Here is a 20,603-nt window from a genome sequence, read left to right on the forward strand (position 1 = left end):
CGGGGGTTGACAGTACCGCTGCGGGGGGCTTTGCTTGTTGGCCCCCGCCGCCGGGCGCTCAGCGCTGCGGTGCGGTGCGGGGCGGCGGCTCTCCCGTGTTCCGCTTCCTCCGGAGGCCGCGGAGCCCCGCGTGGCTCGGCGCGGGCAGCAGGGGGCGCTGGCGCTCCGCGGCCGCCGCAGCGGCGTGGCCACGGCCCCTCTGGCGGCGCAGCGGGACCGGACCCGCCCCGCCTCGGGGGCCCGGGCGGTGCTCGGCGGGGCTCAGCGTTCTCCGCGGTCCGCACGTGGCCTCCTTCTCCTGCGCGGCGGGGCTGGGCCACTGAACCCCCAGAGGAGCGCTCCCGGCGCTTCGGCTCCCTGTCCTCCCAGGGCTTGTTTCGGTGTCCGGTCGGTAGAGAACGGGGCTGAGAAGACGCAGGGTAGAGACTGGCGCGCTCCGGGTTCCCTGCGGATACGGACGGTGCCTCGGCGGCCCCGGCCTGCTGGTCGGCGGTGCCCGGCGTGGGGGAGCTCCCCTTGTCCCCCGGGAAGGCCCGGGCTGTCTGCAGGAGGGACGTGAGAATCGTCGCGCCCACCTGGAGGCTTTTACCGCGTGGTGTAGGCAGAGGATAAAGGCGCCTTCCCCAAAGTATAGGGTGAAAATATGCAGAAAGCATCAAACAGTGGTGATTTTCTGTTTGTTTGTGTGTTTGTTTTCCCGGAAGCATCAGGTTATTCAGGACGCCGTAGCGGATCTGCCTATTCGGATAATCCCGTGTTTGTTTTTATCGCAGAATGTCTGAAATCCAAGCGTGACAGTGTGCTATGCACCTATGGTCATTTTAATTGCAAAGTGTATGCTGGAAGTGAATTCACATACTGTTTTGTGGGTTCCTTTGTGGTTTTCCAGCTACCGTTTGCAGTTTTTAGAAAAAGAAAAGTTTAATAAGTTTTGTGATGGTTGCTGGCTGGATACAGACATAATGGCAGTGAGAGGAATGAACTCTGGCACAGCCTCTCCTCTGCCAGAGCACATCCTATGAACTGGTGCTAATGGGGCAGCAGGTCCCCTGGTACATCATCCTCTAATTATCCCGGCGGTTCATTTTCTTCAGACTACAGCAAAATTACTGTGTTTGGATGATGTGACTCTGATATCATCGGGCTGCAGAGTGGCTAGTGCTGTTACAGGAACAAAAACAAAAAAAGCCCTCCAAAAATGTCACACACCTCTTTTAGCCGTGTGGATAGGTTAGGGCTACCGGGTCTCAGCTGCACTTGTCAGGAGTCAGGTGGAGTTTGAAGGATACATTTCAGGCAGATACATAGTGTTATGTCACTTTCCTTGCCCGACCCCAGCTGGGCGTACAGAGTCGAGGGAAGGAAAAGGGCATAGCTGAAGAAGGTTCAGTTACTTCATTGTAAAGATGGATTTTGAAAAACACTGCTCTGCCTCTCCGTGACTGCCCCCAGCCATGATTTCTGCTCTGAGGCTTGTTGCCACCTCTCTCTCCCTGTGACTGCACTTCGTGGTACAATCTAGCTCCATAATAAAGTCTATCCTTTAAGACACAGGAGATAAAATGGAAAATTTGACTGGCAGGGTTCTCAACTTGTCATAAAATGTTAAAATTTAGAGAAACCACATGAGGAGAGGGTGCAGTACCTCTGGGAGGGAGTGCCTGAGTTCTTGTCGCAGCTGTGGTCAGCTGTGGTCTCTCTGGGGATGGCTGTTGGCAGGACAGGGCATTCCTTGCAAGAGGACTCTGAGTTTGGTACTTCGTGCTCCATCTGGGTGAGGATTTGCTCAGACTGGGCACACTGTAGAGCCTTCTGTGTGACCAGGGCTTCATAAAAATTGAGAGTATGTTTCTTGTAATGATGATGTGGACAGGGGTCTCGGGAGTGTGTAGGTCCTTGAGTGCCTTCAGGGAAGGCAGCTTTGATGCTGCTGGGACCTTACTAGGATGACAGCAGAATACCGATGTCTCACCTAACCCTATTTTTTAGTATTTTTCTGTAAGTACCACTATTCAGGTTTTTACATGCATTTTGAATCCAGATAGAAATAATGGTGTAATTTTGCAAAGTGAAAAGTGTCAAAATGTTTTAATTTGTTGCTGGCATTTATGGGAGATTTGATTATGTCATATAATTGCATAAAATTCAAGCTGATCAAATAAAAATTAAATCTTTATTTCCTGTGAAATGAATCAAATCAATGAATTTTAACAAAGCACTGCTATTTTTTTCAAATCATTTTAGAAAAGCCATGAACTATTTTGGAAAATTTTCATTCAACTGCAATGGAAGCCATATAATCAATATTGATAAGACTGGGACTCCATACACCTGGGTGACAGAATCTGACATTTAACACATTAAGATCAGGAGAGATCATTTTTAATAAAGCTTTGGTGTAATTTGAAGCCACTGTCCTTACACCAGACTTCTGGGATATTTCTGCTCCTTCATGTGTGTCCCTGTGAGGCTGTGTATTAATACTGTGGGCATCACATAATTTTCATACATCCCATTTTTCTATTTTTGTGTTATATCTCATTTTCTGAGTGTCTTAGCAGCATTTCAATTTTTCCTCAAAAGTGATCTTTTAAATATAAACAGCATTACTGTTTTCTCATGCTTGTTCATGTTATGTTTTGGTTGTTTTTTGTTGTATTTCAAGGGTAGCACTAGGAAGGTAATGAAGCTGAAAACAGACTGACAAATTATAGCCACACTCTATAAAGCAAAAAAAAAATCTCTAGGATTTTAGAAATCGGATTAAAACATGTGCATGAATAAGTAGATATTACTGTTAAATAATTTTGTGTTCTAAAAGCAGTTCAATAATTGTATGTGTGCATGTATATTCCTACTAGAGTGCAGCAGTTAGAGCTAACAGCCTACTACTCGTTTTTTTGAAATTCAAATGAATAATCATTTTCCCATTATCTAGGTCAACAGGAGGCTGGGCTACCCCAGAAAGTGGGGAAAAAACCAGGTAAAACAGGATTCACTACAGAGCTTAATGCTTTCCTCCTTGGATGGAGTCTGGTTTTGTGCACCTGCATCTACACTGGATTTCCAGGTACTCTAGCTCGGGGGATGTGTTATTCTGAGTGCTGTGTGGCATGAGAATGGTGGTGGAAGCACTGAGGTTTCTTAGGCAAGAAGCTGGTGAGGTGCCTCCAAAGGCCTGAAGCCAGCAGGAAATGCTTCATGCAGGAATATAGGCCCTTTGCATGTGGCCCAATGTGCCCACATCTACCCCCATCAGCGCTTAGAAAGGTGAAGTGATGCGTTAAGAGACTGACCTTATGCAGTCCTTACAAGATTTTGACTACCAAAGAGGAATTAAATATGAACAAAAAAAAGTTTGTTGCTCAAGAAATAGTGTTTCAGAAAAAATGCAGGATATTTCATCTCCTTACTGTGCCTGCTCTCTGTGTTAAATTTGAGTAAACCGAAAGCCAAGATTTTTACTGTGCTAACTCTGACGATAAATAGTACTATGAGTGCAGTGTTCTTTTGGCTATTTATTTCTTGCTTGTTCTGAATTGTGCAGCAGATTTTTGCCTGGAGAGCCCAAAATGACTTTGCCTGGAGAACGTGTGGGAAAGCTGGAGTTACGCACCTTCTGCAAGGTGTGGGAAGTGGTTTCAGTCACAAGTTGTGGATTCAGAATGGAAGAAAGAATTACAGTGTCAAGAGGGTTTTGTCTTAATAGAAAACATATTATGAATTCTGAACGGAGGGGTCACACCCAAGGTTAGTTCACAGACACATTTCCTAGAGATCTTCTCTGGAATAAACATAAATTGCTTGTGTCTCGCATTCATGAGGGAAAAAAAATAAGCTGTGGTCTTACTTCATGTTAGCTAACACAGGGTAAAAAAGTGAAAAGGCTCACAGGCTGTGCTTTTTAAGATTTGGTAAATCTTCCTTTCGTTAGTGTTTTTATCTTAAGATGCTAATTCACATGAAAAAGCCAACTTCCTTGTCATTGCTAGGAAAATGGTATCTTCTCCTCCCTTTTCAGCATGGTATCCATGCTCTTGGATTGTGTAAAGTGGGTTTACACAAAGTCTTTGTGTTGAAAATGAAAGTGCCCAGAACTGACAGGTGTAACAACTGAACTTCAGATAAAGAGGTGAAGTGGACTCATTTAACTGAAAAAGAGTAATCATTTGAGAGGACAAACTAGTTTAATCAAAATCTAGAAAAAATTTACATCCAGTTTGAAACTAAATGCAGACAAAGGTATCCAGATGTATTTCACCTTGATTTTGTTTGCAAAAAATCTTTATTTTGTCAAAAGTACGTGCATCAGATACTGCTCTGGTGAGGGCAGTCTGAGGGAGGTTTTCTGGCTTCTCAGCACCAAGTGTGGCATCTTCCCCAGTAGTGTGGCCCTCTGCTGCTGGAGGGGTCCAGCTGGAGCCCAGAGAAGCTGTTAGTGGGAGCAGGAGCAGCTCCTCCTAAGTCACGTCCTGCCAGAGCTAAGTGTTCCACTTACTCATTGTTCAATGCCCAGCTCTACTCCTGGCCACACAACAGAGCTGTGACAGAAGCACTGATTTTGAACTGCCTGCTGCCTGTAGGTAGTCCTAGAAACATTGCTTACTGTTAGTAAACATGTGATCAGCAAAGACATCTAGAGACTGTGATTGTGTGCATGGGTTGTAATAATCCAGGACTTAAAATTGGAGCAGAAAGGAATCCTATTCTTGCACCTATGTGGTGAATCGAAGTCTGGTGTCCTGGAGTATGTTGTTGCTCCAACACCCTCCCCTAAGGCATTGTTGGAGGACAGTGCTGTCTCACTGGGACAATATGGATGGGCCATTTCCTCTCAGCCCTGACATACTGATCTTGCACAACAAGATGTTTTAGCACACCTAGATACATCACTTACTGATTTTTCATAATATCCTGATTGCAAAGTGCATCTTACTTTGAGTAACATGTACATTTGAAACCATTTTATGCTCTAAGAAACAGCATGAAAATAGTGTTGGGATGTTCCACGTGCATTGCGGCCCTCTCAGATTTTTGTTTGCAAGACAAAACACTTTTTGTGAGATTAAAACCCAGCTCTGTGAATCAGGCAGGGTCCCTTCCATCCCACAGATCATTGTAATACTGGTAGTTTTGTTTGGGAGATAATTTCCTCAGCCACTTGTGTGTAACCCTATTGATTTGAACGTCTGCTCCCAGTAACACCTGTGCAAATTCACGGATGGCACTGGGATTGCACAGATGCCGTGGAGGGCATATTCTGGCATACAGGACATTTATTACTGGTGGTGATGCATGAGATGGAAGGGATCCAGGACTCAGGCTGAGTTTGTGCAGCTGGCAGTTAGAAATTTACTTGCAAACTGAGCTCATTGGGTAGAAAAATCTGTGTGATAATATCCAAAGCCCCCCGTGCCATTTTTACCAGATCACTTTAGGGCAGAAGAACAATTTAGAAGAGATGTGTCTCTTATTAAAAGTGTCTGAAAATCATACTTGAAAAAACGTGGAGGGAATCCCATAAGAGATTATATTGCAGTTATTTGATATCAGAAATTACTGTTTCTAGGCTTGTTTAAATGGAAATGTTTACTTGTTTCTGCTGAAAAATTGATGCAAGTAAATTTAATGTATGAATTTAAAACAATTTTATCTTAATTATTCAGCCACCAGTTACATGAAATTAAATGGAAAACACTTATTTTTAACATGTTTTATTTTGATTGATATGAAATCTTCCACAAAGATCAAAACAATTCAAAGTGACAGTTTATTCATAATGCTGTACATTTCTATTGCTGGCCTATAGACATTGAAATCCACAGTGTTTTAGCAGGTCTCTTAGGAAAAAGTGTTGTACCCTGAACCAATTATAGGCCCTTTCTGGCTAAATTGCAGAGCCAGTTTGCTTAATATGGGTAATTTGATGTCGTAAAGTATTTGTCAGTACCCTAGGGTAGTCTCTTAGGGCACACAGGTTTCACTGTATAATATTTCACACTTGTGTGCCAGTTAACCTGCTTAGTTGCAGACTATTTACAACTCATATAGGATTTATTACATTATGTACTTAATTTATGAATATGCTTAAAGCTTCTTGTTATGAAGTCTAGAATGATAATCATACTTATTGCATTGGATTTGCTTGCTATTTTGGGTGGGAGGGGGAAGGAGGTCCTTCTAGTCCCTCCGGCTCTTTAGAATGTGGAAATTTAGCAAGGATGTGACAAAAATGTGTAACAATGTATTTATTAGGCGTCATACCAATATACCCATTAGAGATATAAAGCATGTGCACAGTTGAATAGACACGGACACAGAGATTTATCATTTACCTTTTCCTTCCTCCTAAAGAGCAGTGGAGGGCTGCAGCTGGCACAGCCCTCACTGACAGCCAAATAACCTTGGAACCTATAAAATGGACACAGGGTGTTTTCTTTGGGTCCGCTATCAGGAAGGAGCCAGCAAAATGACCTGCAGGAAAGACACTTAGCAAGTCTCACTGGATTCAGATCTGCTGATTACTGCCCTTTAGATACACCGTTATAAAATAAGTAAAAATCTACTCTGAGGCATACGCCTGAGAGATTTTAATTTGCAGGAGTCACACAATGAGCAGGATTCTGCAAAAATCTGCAGGAGTTTTGCTTAGAAGGGCCTTGCCCTAAATGCCACCGAAGTCCCATGCCATTTCCTAATCAGAAAATTGAGTATACCCAAGGGCATTGCCATAATGTGACCTGTCCTTTCAGATCAGTGTGGAGTCCCCCAGCAGGGACCAGCTCAGAGGTTTGTTTGAGCTGTGCTCTCCCACGTGTGTGGTGTGAAAGTCCCGTGTGTGCTGGATGTGTGTCTGGAGTCCCAGCCGGTGAGCTCGGGGGTGTGTGCTGCCTGCACGACGTAACCTCCTTCCCATGTAGCTGTGAAGCTTCATAGCATAGGCAGGAGCCACTTGGAGCAAGGAGTCAGCACATCCTGCAGGTGCCCTGTATTCCCATCTGATCTACTTCTGCCTAGCTTTGGCAGAGCTTGGCTTGGAGAAGCTGGGATGTGGGCTTTTTGGGCTGCCCTGACTTCTCCCTCCAGACTGTTCTTGCTGGTAATCCTGAGCTCGGGCTTGTACAGGCAAAATCCAAGTGAGAGAAGTACAACAGCTGTACAGTGGAAGTGGAAATTAGAGCTTCATTACTGAACAAAGAAGCAAACCACATAATATTCCTATTGGTTGTATAAATTTGGAGAAAAAAAGGTTATATGAAGTTCTTTATAAAGCTCTTTATGTCCTTGTTTTGTTATGTCCATGTAAATCTTTCTATTACCATTGTTTAAAAAAGAAATAAATTTAACAAATATTTCATTGCCTATTTTTTTTTCCAAATGGAAAACAAACAAACAAACCTCCTAGTTATAAATAATATCAGCAGTCAAAAGAAATTGTACAGTAGCTAAACAATGAATGCACATAGAAATGCTGCTTATTTTATTTCTACACAAAACCACACTGAATTCACGGGAATGAATTAAATATGCTGAGTGTGACTGAGCAGTTAATACTGGGTTTAATTTTCTATTTTTATTAATTTGTTATAAATTTGGTTATTAACCTATGAGAAGTGTATATGCATATAAAAGCACATTACTAATTACTATGAAAATCACTTTGTGTTCTTTCAGTTCCTAAAAGAATATTACTAAATATTCACCAAAACCAGAAGAAACCCAAGCATACTGTTCCCCCTAATAGCCTTTTCTTTGTAGTAAAAATGAGAAACATTCACTTATTCTATCCACTATTTCTTATTTATGGATATGCTAGGAGATTCCAGTTACATGCAAAACCCTGGATGTACCAATCACTTAAGGATGGAGAGCAAATTAATTTGGGGAAGATTGTTCACCTTAAACCAAAAGCCAAAACCGTCCATCCTCCTCCCTCCTCCTTCCCTTACATTGCAAACTGTGCACTGTTAATATCAACACCACCAAGATATTCAATAACATTAGAGGCTTGAAGGTTTCCTGATGCTTTATTACACAATGATGAAAATATCATAGCGCCTCTAACTTCATCAAATCAGGCATTTCATTACAGCATCCTGCAAGTATAGAAAACTGATTGTCTTGTGTCAGCATGGCCCGAATCCAGTTCTTGCATACAAGACATGGTTACTAATGATCTTTGTAAGTCAGATGAGACTTGCTCTTATTTTGTCAGTTTTGCTGTACTACAAAGTGTTAAGACAGAGCAGCAAATAGAAAGAGTTTATTACAGGTTATCATATAGTTTGTTTGACAAAGTGGTCAGTCAATAATAAGCCAGAAATTAATAATTAATTGTACTCTCTATTTGCACAGCAGTTGACATTTCGTGACAATGTGAACTCTGACATACGAAATTATTATCAGCAATTTATAGAAAGGAGCTGCAGTTTTGGGGTTCTGCCTGCACCATCAGTACTGGTCAAAAAAGGATGGTACAGGGAGCCAGAAACCTCTTCCTGATTTCTGTTCTCTGCTTTGCCTGGAAGGGGCTGGCTGTGTGACCCAGGGGAATATCTGTGCTGCCAGCTAAGTAGTGTGTAGAGAGAACCCTTTATTAAGCACAGACTCACCCCAAATCCTGAGTACATGCCCAAACCCTTCATTCAGGTACAAACAGTCCAGTATATGCCTCACCTTGCAGGGTAAATTCACAGTAAAGAATCACATTTCTTGTGAATAAGATTAACAGAGGTCTGTTCAACCTCTTCTGCATACCTTTCTCCTTCACTTCCCAAACTTCAAGAGAAGAAAGTGGGCAGCTAACTAGCTACACACAAGTTCAGAGTGCTCTCCAAGCTCTTCGTTTGGCAATTTACAGATAAACAAAACAAAGCAGGAAAGGAAGGTCTGAACTAGTGCTAAGATAATTTTACTAAAGTTGCACAATGAGCCTGGCAGGACAGGAATAGCCCTGGAATTCTCCCCATTAGAGTCCTGTGGACTCTTCACCATAGTCCTGAGACTACATGAATAAGTACGCTGAGGAGTCACATTTGAAAAGACAGCTTGTGCCATTCAATTGCTCCCATTTGGGGACAGGGTAATGATCAAAACTGGAGTCAACCCAAGGAGTGAGATGGAAAAGGTAAAAAGGAAGCATGATGTTTTTTTGTATGTGAACAGTTTTCTCTTGAAAAAGATAATTATTTGGAAGAACCATCTACTTCTATTCTCCAGCAAAAAAAAAATATTGTGATGTTGTTCAATTTCTCTGTTATTCTGGTAATGTATTTTAGTAACTGTATGCATTTCTGATTATTCACAAGTGCTTCACAGAGAGATTGAATTTACATTTTATCTAGACACCAGTCTTACCCAGAGAGATCTTTTTCATCTCAATGCTAGTCTGAAAATCCATTATTTGGTGTTCATTGTATGCAGGCTTTTATTTCCAGCAAGGTTGCTGTGGCAGAAGAAATATAGACAAACTCAATGGCTTCACTAAGTATGAGTTTTCTTGCAATATAGAAAAAGCCTTTCTAGTTTCCCTTGGCACTGAGCTTGGAAAATGTGGGCCTGATTCTTGTTTCCTTTTGGAAAACAATTTAGCACCCTCACCTCCCACTTGAAATCTGCCTCTCTCCCACCTGGGCTCTTCTGGCTTTCAGAATGGTAAATACTGTTTTCCTCAAGAAACAAAATAATTTTGTATTTAAATCTAGGGTTCTGGATCAGCTGGAAGTGCTGGTCCTGAAGCTCCTACTCAGCGTAATCTCAGTGATGGGAGCTGCTTTACAAACATTGATCCTTACTGGTTTCTTCAACTAATACTCAAGAGTTAAAGTTGTTTTGAATACCTTTTCTTCCTGCAAAAAAGTTTAGCATTAGTCAATTCTGGTGGCCATGAGGGAAAACTGGTTCTGACTACACTCTTAAGCCATCAAGTCCAAGTCAGGTAGTTGCCATTCCACTATATCTTTCAGGAACCCAAAATATTTATCCATGACCTGGTGCCTCTGTTTGGCACTGCCTAGAACAGTGATTCTTTGGTCCAGATCAGGGGTCCTTTGTTGTTCCTGAAAAGCCAATCCATGTAGTCACTGTGAATTTTGAAAGACTACCCAGACAAAGCTGGAACTGCTGGTTGCAATGCTGCTCGTGAAGAATACTATACAAACTTCTGATTTAGAAATGCTGCATAAGAGCATAGATATTTGAATTTGAAAGAAAGTGATATAAATTTCTGTCAACTGTTCTGTTTGAAACAAACTTTTAAATTAAATGAACAAGAAATGTGAATTTTAAGTTTATTGAGATTTTCTCATCTGTAGCAGTAATTTTTCACTGCTGTTGTAAGCAATACCTTTTCAGTAACAATATGATTTTGGCAAAATCAGTATTTCTGAATTTTGCTTTGAGAAGAAATTGTCAATCATTTGTATTGCACAGCAATATAAATTGGTGGTTAATTCTACAACACTCCAGCTCATTTTGGAGACCATCTTATGTTGCTATTAGATGTTTTAGTGGTGAACTAAGGAGGAATAAGAGGGGAATCAGGAGCTGATGTAATTGGCAAAGAGGGTGAGGAGAAAAGGTGCAACATGGAAAGAAGGAAGGAAATGTAAAGGTCAAAATGTGCAAAAATAAAAGTTAAGTATCATAGTCCACTGAAAAATACCAAAATCTTATAGCAAGGCACAGAGCAGGTCAATCACATTGGTAACATTTACTGTCTATAGATTGTTCTTTCTGATCACTGTGCCAGTGTTCCTGCTAACACTGGCAAATGACCTCTGTAGACTCCAGGGAATGTAAGAATGTAAGAACCACAGAGAGCTGGACTATACCTTGTAATTCCCAGGGGAATGCAGTCCTTTCTTCACATTGGGTTTGACACGTAAAGGCTGGAAACTAGAAGAGGGAAAAAACGTGAAGCACAGCAATAGATGTGAGATGCCACAAGCTGGTTCCATCTTACCTCTCCTCTTCGTACAAAAGGTTTCTTAACTGTAATGAAAAAACCTTGTTCAAAACGTGTGAAACCCATAGAGGGTCTGAGCCACAGTTACTTGGTCCCTTCGAAGGCACAGGCATTATGCAGTGCTTCACAGCATTTCACTGCAATCTTGTCTTCAGCTTAATCTGGTAGTGAAATGCTTAAGCAAATAGCTACAAGAAAATGAGTTCTTAGGGCAGCTGCAGTGTCACCCACATGTGCAAGATAAGGCTAGCAATTGCTCTTCTCTTTTAAGTGAAGATACTCTGCTGCTCAAATATGAAGTTAAATTTGTGAATGCTTCAGCAAGGGCCGTAATTACCTATGTTTACAAAAAGACAATGCACTGTTTTGAAATACATTTCTTCCAGGTCGCTATTTTTTCATCCACCGTCAAAAAAAAACCCCAAAAAACTCCCTTTTATACTTCAGTCCTTCGGCTTTTCCTGGTTGTTGGCACTTGCTGACAAGGAATGAAATCTATCACTCTTGCTTTCCAGAAATTCCCCCTGCCCCCACTTCTCTTTGCTCTTGACAACAACAGCACAGAATAGTGCAGTCTTAAAACAAAATTTTCTGCAGTGTGTCATGTTGCTGCTGAAATTTAATGATATTCAGGCCTAGGAGAAAAGAGCAGCTGCCCTCCAGGTGGTGTTCCATAAATGCTCCCCAGAACCCAGCAGGAAGCTGTATAAGTTCAATTCAGTGAAGCAAATTCAATCATTTGCCCCTTTGTAAGTGGAGCATAAGCAGAAAAAAAAATTCTTTGAAGGATCCTAACACAACAACTACACATACCTAAAAACTTAGAAACACATTTTTTTTGCTTGCATTACTGTATTTCAGATAAGCTTAAGAGGAACTTACCTACCCAGCAACAATTTCACTTTATTTCAGATAAGCTTAAGAGGAACTTACCTACCCAGCAACAATTTCACTTTGCAGGACTGTGGAAAAGACATAAGGAATTCCCATAAATATCCAATATTTGTTTTACTCACAATTCAAAAATTAGTGGTGACTAAAATGCTGTAAGGTTAAGGAGTTGTCTTCATAATGCTTTTTAAACAAAAATTATACAGCTTTTCCAAGGAATTAGCTTTTTGTGGCAAACTTAATTAGTGCAGCATTATTTGATTAAGTATGAAGACTGTTGTGGATTTTCAGTTCAGGTTATTACTATTTCATTACAGATTCTGCCTACAAATTAGAACTACAGTAGTAAATTTTTGAAGCCACAGATCCTTTTAATACTAATTGTGTTAGTGCCAAATATTTGCAATTATTCATCACAGCTACCATCCCAATTTACAATTGTATTGTATTAATTCAATATTCAAAATTATGTGCAACCGTCTTGTTACAGCAGTCTGCCAGCTCTATTTATTAGAGGTAAGTGAATGACAATATTTTTACCCTAAAATATTTTTGCATGTTTGAACTTCACATTGTAAACAACTTGAAAGTGAATGTTTTTCCTCTAACTTGCTGAACATTTGGCCTGATCTGCTTTTTTTTCTGAAATAGGTAGGTAATATATTAGAAATTGATAAAAGACTTTTTCTGTCCTCATGGAACTAAATAATTAAAACAAAATAAACAGCTTGGATTTGGAAATAGTAATTTGACAAATGATTAATACATTATCTCTTGTGGCATTTTGAGGGAAAAAATTAAAGACCTAAAACTCTGTGTACTGGAAAGCTTTGAATTTGCTAGTGCATTTTCTGCTGGCAATGTTTTAGAAAGACTTTCATATTCTCTGAATGCGTATGTGGAGAGGAAGCAGCTGGATTCACCTGATATCAAACTAATGATCCATTTTTGATGAGTGCTTTTAGGAAGGAAGAAGGTCTGGCTGCATACCATGAAAGGCTGTTTAAGGTCTCAAAATCTGGTTTTGGTATTTTTGAGTGGCACTGCATTAAGATGGCAAACCACAAAATCTTTAGTCCAGTTCTTAAAACTGTGTTTTCTTTATGGATTATTATGCTGTCACAACTATACTTTTATAAGGTGCCTAAGTACAAATTTATACAACAATAAAATTTCTAAAAAAGTCATAAATGTCTAAGGGATAAATACGACTGTTATCACAAAAGTATGCATACTAGAGTATGTATTTCACCAGTATGCTCACTTGCCTTTACCAAATCAATAGTCATCTATTTTCACAGCCTTTTTTTAATGCTGCACTTTTTTGCAATAACAATCACTCTGCCAGCCAAGTGACCAAATTCAGGCTATCACAGGGTACATGCAGATTGCCAAATCACTTGGAGCTCCAGGTGTCACTCAGGCCCAGGCTCCTCCAGCGTCCCCAGAGACACCAACCTAACAAAGCCAGGAGGATGAGGTGTTTGGTTCAGACTGAGCTTCCCATTATCAGCATGTCAAGCCAAGCACCTTCGTAATCCACATTCCCACCTGGCTTGAGTCACGAGATGGTACAGGGTGACGGCATCGTCTGGCACACTTGCATTAGCTCCTTTGCAGTACTGCAGTAATGTTCATCTGCGCTCGTAGTAACTTTGCTCCACTTAAAGGAGAGGGAGTTATGACCATTAGTTTGAATTTCCTTCTTTTTTTTCCTCAGCTTGTTTCCTATTTGCCTGTTGAGTACATATGGGCATACACTTTTTTTTAGGAGTTCCCCGTTGCAAAGCACACAGAAAACTGCCAGATAGTGAGAATGTTATCCAGCCTAAAATTGCTTCTCTAGCTGCTGGACTATACGGTTTCCCTTACCTCTGATGCTGGGAAAGAGCCCTGTTTCTCAAAAGAATATTTCTGATGCTGTCATAGAAATCACAAGTTTTGTAAATTAAATGGAAAATATTTCTCCAATTAGCTGAGAGCACTAAGAACAACTGTTTGAGCATTAAAGCTGTGAACTAATATCTTTGATACAAAATTCATGATCATTGGACCAAATACTCTTCTCTTGAAAGTTGTCTTCTTAGAAGATGAAGAGCACTTACAAGGAGCAGGAATAAATATTTGATAGGATCTGTACCTTTTTGCTTATGAAATTGAAGCTATCAAAACTCCCACCAAAAAAAAGAGAAAAAGCTGCAGTTTGTGGTCTACTCCCCTAAATTTTACATCTTTATTGCACAAAATTCATACGGATATGTTCACTTTGAGCCTTCTCGTAGTAGGAAGTGGAAGAAGACAGAACTGTTTAATGTAATAAGCAATGTAGTCTGAATACAAGCATGTGAGCTGTGGCTCTCTGTCTGTGGAGCTGTATTAATTTCTGCAGAACTGTTCCTAATTTAAACCATTTCTCAGGATAATAGAGTGATTGAATGTTTTGAGGATATTTTTGTGTGTGTTATCTGGGAAAGCATATGCTCAAAACAGGGATAGACCCTGCTAGAGGCATGGGAAAGTAGCTGTCTTTTGGAAGTGTCTTTCAGTGTTTTAAAACTAAAAACTAAGCATGAAAAGTGGAATTGTCAAGCAATAATATATTCTGAACCAAATATTGGATAAATGTTAGCTTTTGAGGAATATTTGTTTGAGCCAGGAAGTATTTCACTTATCTGCAATTTTTTTTTTTTTTTTTTTTTTTTTTTTTTTTTTTTTCTTATATGCCATTCCTGACTGATTTGCATACTGTTCAAGGGCACTGAGGCACTGGAATAGGTGACTGTTAATTTTTTTTTATTTCTTGACTGTATGGCTAAAGCTGTACATCTGTGGGTACAACACAAAGGGGTTTTTTTGGGGTTTATTTGTTTCTTTTGTTAAACACCTTTACACTATTTAATAAACTTTAATAGAAAGGGTTTCAGTAGCCATTTTTTCTTCTCCCACAAAATCATTTATTCTACTACTCCCAGTACTGATGCAGGATATGGAGACTGTGTGTGAAAAGCAAGTGACTATTTACGTCAACACCTTTACAAGCAGCTCTTTCAGCCGGAGTGCAGAGCTAAGTGTGCCTCTCTCTTTTCACCTCGTGCACCCGGCAATGGCTCACTCAACCTTACCTGCAATCAGAGTGCCTGACCCTCCACATCCTGATGGGTCACAGTTATTTCCTTCCACATAGGACTTGAAGGGTACTTCTAGTAACTAAACCACATTTTTTCCCAGTGAATTTCAACAGTGAAGTAGTATTGATACAGCATTGTTTTTGTTTTTCAAATCAGTCTGCTCTTTTTTCCTCACTGATTTGTTCCTATTTGACAGTCTAAAGAGAATTAACAAGCCTATCCTATTTTCTTAGTTTTTACTGCAAATGTTTCCCTGTTTTGCTTACTATTTAATAAAAGGTTGCATGAAGCCAAATCTATCTTACACTAAATAATAACTCAGAATAATTGATATGTTAAAAACATGTCACCCAAAACACTCACAAAATTCCAAGCAAAGATACATCACATCATTTGTCTGAAACAACACTATTTTGATGTAGCATGTCTGAACTCCTCTGTTGATTTTAGAAATTATTCTCATACCTGCCTACATTTGCTGATATTCTCTTCCTGACAGTCAGGTTTTCCCAACTACAGACGACTACTACTTCTCCACAGCTTTTGAGTAAAGTGTCAGGTCATAAACACAGAAAAATCTCATTGTACTTGGGAAATGAACAGTGCAGAGGTCCATCTGCCTTTTGCACCACTTTATACTATAATCCTTTGCATCCTTTGTTGCACCTGGCGAATTCAAATGCCATTCCGTGACTTTTTAATACATCTTTTTTTCTCCATTTGATTTAAATTGAATTTATGGAGCAGGGTGCAGATACCAGGCTGGGAGGGCAGTAGAAAGAGAGGATGAAGTGCTAGTCCCTCTGCAATCAGTGGCAAATATTCAGTTACACAAGCTGGAGCTGAAGCAGGAACAGGAGAACACATATGCATGGTAGCTACCATCTCCTGAGATCCCCACAGGTATGTGCTGCTCTCATGATACCTTCCTGCAATTGTCACAATGACTCAGAGCTTCTTCAGCTGAAATCTGAGCAGATGTTGGATGCCCAATTCCTCCACCACCTGTCGCAGGTGGTGTTGCTCCTGTGTAGAGGGTTTGTCCTGGCCACGGTCTGGGCTGCCAGACCTGGGCTTTCTGCACAGCCAGAGCAGAGGTAACGTGCCATGTCCCTGGTGGTAGATGTTCTGACTAATTTAGAAGAACACATAAAGATACACAAGGCCAGAGACTCAAATATACATCCTCCTTTTAAAAACAGTGGTTTGTTTTTAATATTCATACCTTTTCTTTACCACCAGATCTCTAAGTACAGAGAATAATTCCACTCCTGAGCCTTTCTTTCGGGGAGAGTTACAGGCTGCGCAGCTCATTTCCAGTGCTAGTGCAGAGACAGAGTGGACAGGCTCATTTTCACTGGTGACCCACAAGGTACATACCAAGGAATTCCAGAATTTTGGGTGTGAGAATTTTTATTTTTTTTAATATGACACCATGATTTAATGTGTAAAGAAAGCAAATCTCCAGCACTGAATTGTCCCATTAAAAACATTAGTTAACAATTATTTAACAACTGTCTGACTTTAGAAGGAGTTCCTGAAGCCAGTATAACGTCTTAGATAGATGAATAATGATGGAAAATTACGGATTTACAAATAGAGATTTTGTACTTATATCTAACGTCATATTCTGTAAAATTTATATCCAAACTTAGTGTTTTTCTAAAAGTTATCTGGAGGGGTTTTTTTTTTAACATCCAGATTATAAATTCCTGAAATTAGGGTTGATATTAAGGAATTGTTTATAACTCTTTATTTATAGCAGCACTAGCAGATGCTGCAGTACTGAACACTATTCTCTAAGCTGTTCTCATTCTGGTATTCCAATCATTCACACCAATTTTTATCATGAGCCCTCTAATGCAATGCAATGTACAGTGCCTCTGCCATACAATTCACACACACGTTTTTCACGTCTGTGTGTGAGCAGAGCTCTATAACTGAAAGCATTTTATCATCTCTGGAGTAAAAGACATCAGGGTGGGAGGGAAGGGATTTAGGTACGTAGCTCTTGTTGATAATGAGAGCTTCACTGTTACTAAATGTTTACTAAAGATAAGAACTAAATATATTTGTGGCATGAACTTCAGATAATAATTTACCTACTCTTTGAGCAGGTAAGCAAAACAAACACTTGGGTCTTTCATTTTCAGTAGTGAACAAAGCAATAATTTGCAGAGAAAGAAAGAAAAAAAGAGCAACCTTGACTCCACTTAGACTATGCTAGATGGTGATATTTAGAGAGGGGCTAGAGCAGGGGCAGGGCAGCGCCATACTTCCTCTGGGATATTTGAAAAAAGACTGCACAAAATGCCTGTGATGACAGAGATTGCTCCTTTGTGTGTTCTTGACATGCTTTGGGATGGGTGGGGAAGGGGTCCCATTACTCCCTTTTTCTTGCCCATCTTCTTTCTGTGTGTTTTCTTGGAGCTGCCAAATTCTGACTGCTTGCTTTGCTCAGCTGGGCTCTCAAATCCTTCCTTTATTCTGTGCATTCATGACAGACATACACCAGCTTAACACAAGCATTATTTAGCCCTCCGGTTCTGACACTACCTGAGTCTGTTAACAAATACTGCAGTCCCTGGTCACTGCATTTCCAGGGAATGCCCCAGCAGCTGAAAATCCCCCAGGTCTCAGGTTCCCTCACAGGTGGGCGAACATCAGATGTAAGAGCCTTTTTCCTGTGCAAACAGAAGGCTAATTTACTGTTGCCATAACACTACCGTGCTGCTGTTCACGGCTGGACTTGGGGGCACCCCAGCTTGCTGTTTGAATTTCTCACAGCCTGACCCAGCTCATCAGGGACTACCTTGATGGGGTGTCCATGAATACCAACATGTGTATCTTTTCCTTTGTGCCATGCCAGAATCTGAATCAGAGAAAACCGTGATCTGTAAAGTTTAGTTTCTAAATTTAGTTTAGTTCTTACTATGGCTCTTTGGAAACATGGTAAAACAACCAGCAATGAACGTCTCTGCCGCTGGGGAGCCTTACCTCCTCATTAACTCTCAAGGGTCTCCCTCTGCATCCGGTGACAAGAGCTGCCAGGGCTTCATGCTGAGCAGTCTTATTTACTCAAACATTTACCTGATTACTCACATGACAGTGATAAGGAGGGTATTTGTTGGCAAACAGGTGTAACTCATCAATAATGGTAGCAGGAGGTCATTTGATGACATGCTTGGACACACTGTGTGTTTGTTTAGTTTTAAAAGTACTCATCTGTCAGGGGAAGGGCAGTTAAAGATGTACACTGCATAAATCAGAAGAAAGCCACTTTAGCTATCCCAAAATCCAACAGAAATTTTTCAGTTCTCATACTGGCCATAACAGTTAGTTACCTTCATCACTTACCAGCTATGTTGTTTTGGCCTGGAAATGGGCTTTTCTCCACTGCTGGGAGGTCAGTTCAAGTGTGGCTCCTTGGCCAGGGTATGTGGTGGTGGGGACAACACCCCCTGTTGCTGTGGGCAGCACGGGCTGCACTGAGAGCCAGCAGAGCTGGTCGGAGCAGGGGCAAATGCCATAACCCACTGGAGCTGGCCAACACCTCAGAGCTGGGCTGGGTTCAAGCCTGAAGTCGTTTCTGTGGGCAGATAGGTTAGACTGTGTTTCTCTATTGGGTATGAAAACAACAATTCACTATGGATGGTGATGTCCTATCAGCTGTTCCAAAATCATGGCTCTGTAACTGGCATAAATTGGATCTGTGATGAGAACAAACTCTCCAGACCTTTATACCCTTTCCAGATAAATTGGTTTTGGTCTGATTCCAAACTCACATATGATTGCAATGGAGTGAGCAACTCTTACTCCACAGAAAGTACCACACTTTTCCTTGCTGTAGTACAATATCCCACTCATTTTCATTCTGTGGCCAAAAAGCATAACAGCTTTGCCATGTATGACACTTTTCTTATATATACTGACAGTCAATCCCCACCCTGATTCTGTAGGCAGCTGCATATTTAGGATGCTCTTTCTGTTAAATGCCATTGCACACCCACTCTTCCACATCAGTTTTATGCAAAACCTGTAAAGATCCTGAAATATCCTTTAGATACCAAGCTGGCATTTATAGATATTATAAATATCTATAAATGAGGCTATTGCAATGGTAATGTCTGTTTTAATCTTGCCTTTCTTTTTAATAAGCAACTGAGCCCTTCAGGTTGAACACTAGAGATTCTTATTATTTTGTTTTTGTCTAAACATCATTCTCTCAGCGAATGAGTATGTATTATTGTAAGGCTATGATGAGGGCAATGAGACACTAATACCAATTTATTTACAATATATACATGTGAGCATGTTTGTATATGTGTATATATGTAAAGGAAAGCTATGAAAACATTTTGATATCAATGTTGTTTAAAAAAAAAAGTGCAAAAATAAGCAGTTGAAAAGAACGTGTGAAAGAGAAGCAAGAACAACAAAAAAAGGACACTAAGTTACATTTTTGGTCAGTATCTATTTTTAGCATTTCCTACTATGGTTTGTTATGTCACTTGTTCTACAGTGGGGACAAAAAGAAATTATTTTATTGTGTGATTATCTTGAAGGGATGGAAGTACATGAATTCTAAGGATGATAAGTCTGTCAAGATGCAATCATGTTTAGTATTTGATTTTAAAGATCCCATTTTAGTATTTCTTCCTCCACAAATTTTCCTCTCCTTTTTTTCTGCACAACTCCAGTTCTAGAGGGATGTAATTCTGCTATAAGTAAGAGTATTAAATCTGCATGGAAGAAAGCAGAGTTTAAGAAAGAAATTCAGTAGACATAAATTAAAATAGATTATAATTAAAATGTGCCATAAAAGAACCTTGAAAGAAATATTTAACAGTTTGTGCTGCCTTCCCTAAAAGGAAGGTACTTTTTTGCTTTAATAATTCTTTTTTTAAAATTAGTTTTTTGTAAGTAGCTGTCAAGCTTCCTATTAAAGTTAAATTTGCAGAAAAAAAGTTTTGACTGTTTTTAATTTGTGTCTTTCAAGTTTTTAACTGTGTGTTTAAGAAGCCCTCTTCAGAGCATGCAATTGTATAAACATGCATACACGTATACGTACAGAAGGAGAGAGAAAGAAACTGGGAGACAGCATCAGTAACTGATCCCATTCAGATATGTCAGGAAAATTGTATTCTTTTCTTATTTGTGAAGTCCATAAAAGTGTTCAGAATAATTAACAGAGCTCCAGTAAGTAGTTCACTGTTGATTCACAATGTGGTGAGCCAGCAGCTCTCTTTTCTCTCTGGGGAATTCACAGAATTGTTGACGTTCATTCTCTCACTGGATTGAGGAAGCGAAGCCCAACCTCTGGAGTGCCAGTGTCAGCACAGAGGTTTGACACAGCTGTTTTGGCTGAGGGAGACCAACAGCCAAAAAAAAAGGAAAAGGTTCCAAGCTGGAAACAAAATTTGTGGGTTTAAGTGTTTAATCTTTTCTCCTTGTGGATTTTGTCATCAAATTGTATAAGCTCTTCCTAAGCTGGTGACCTTGAAGGGGTTCCCCTCCTGCATCTTCTTGATTTGGAAAACAATATTAAAATAGAAAATTTAAAAATTCATGGACTACCTTGACAGGTGTTTATATTTTTTTCTCACAATCCTACTGAT

Source organism: Corvus kubaryi, unplaced genomic scaffold (genome assembly GCF_017639235.1).
Source record: "Corvus kubaryi isolate FWS band 111438036 unplaced genomic scaffold, C.kubaryi_AGA036_p1.0 37354, whole genome shotgun sequence".
Lineage (NCBI taxonomy): Eukaryota > Metazoa > Chordata > Aves > Passeriformes > Corvidae > Corvus > Corvus kubaryi.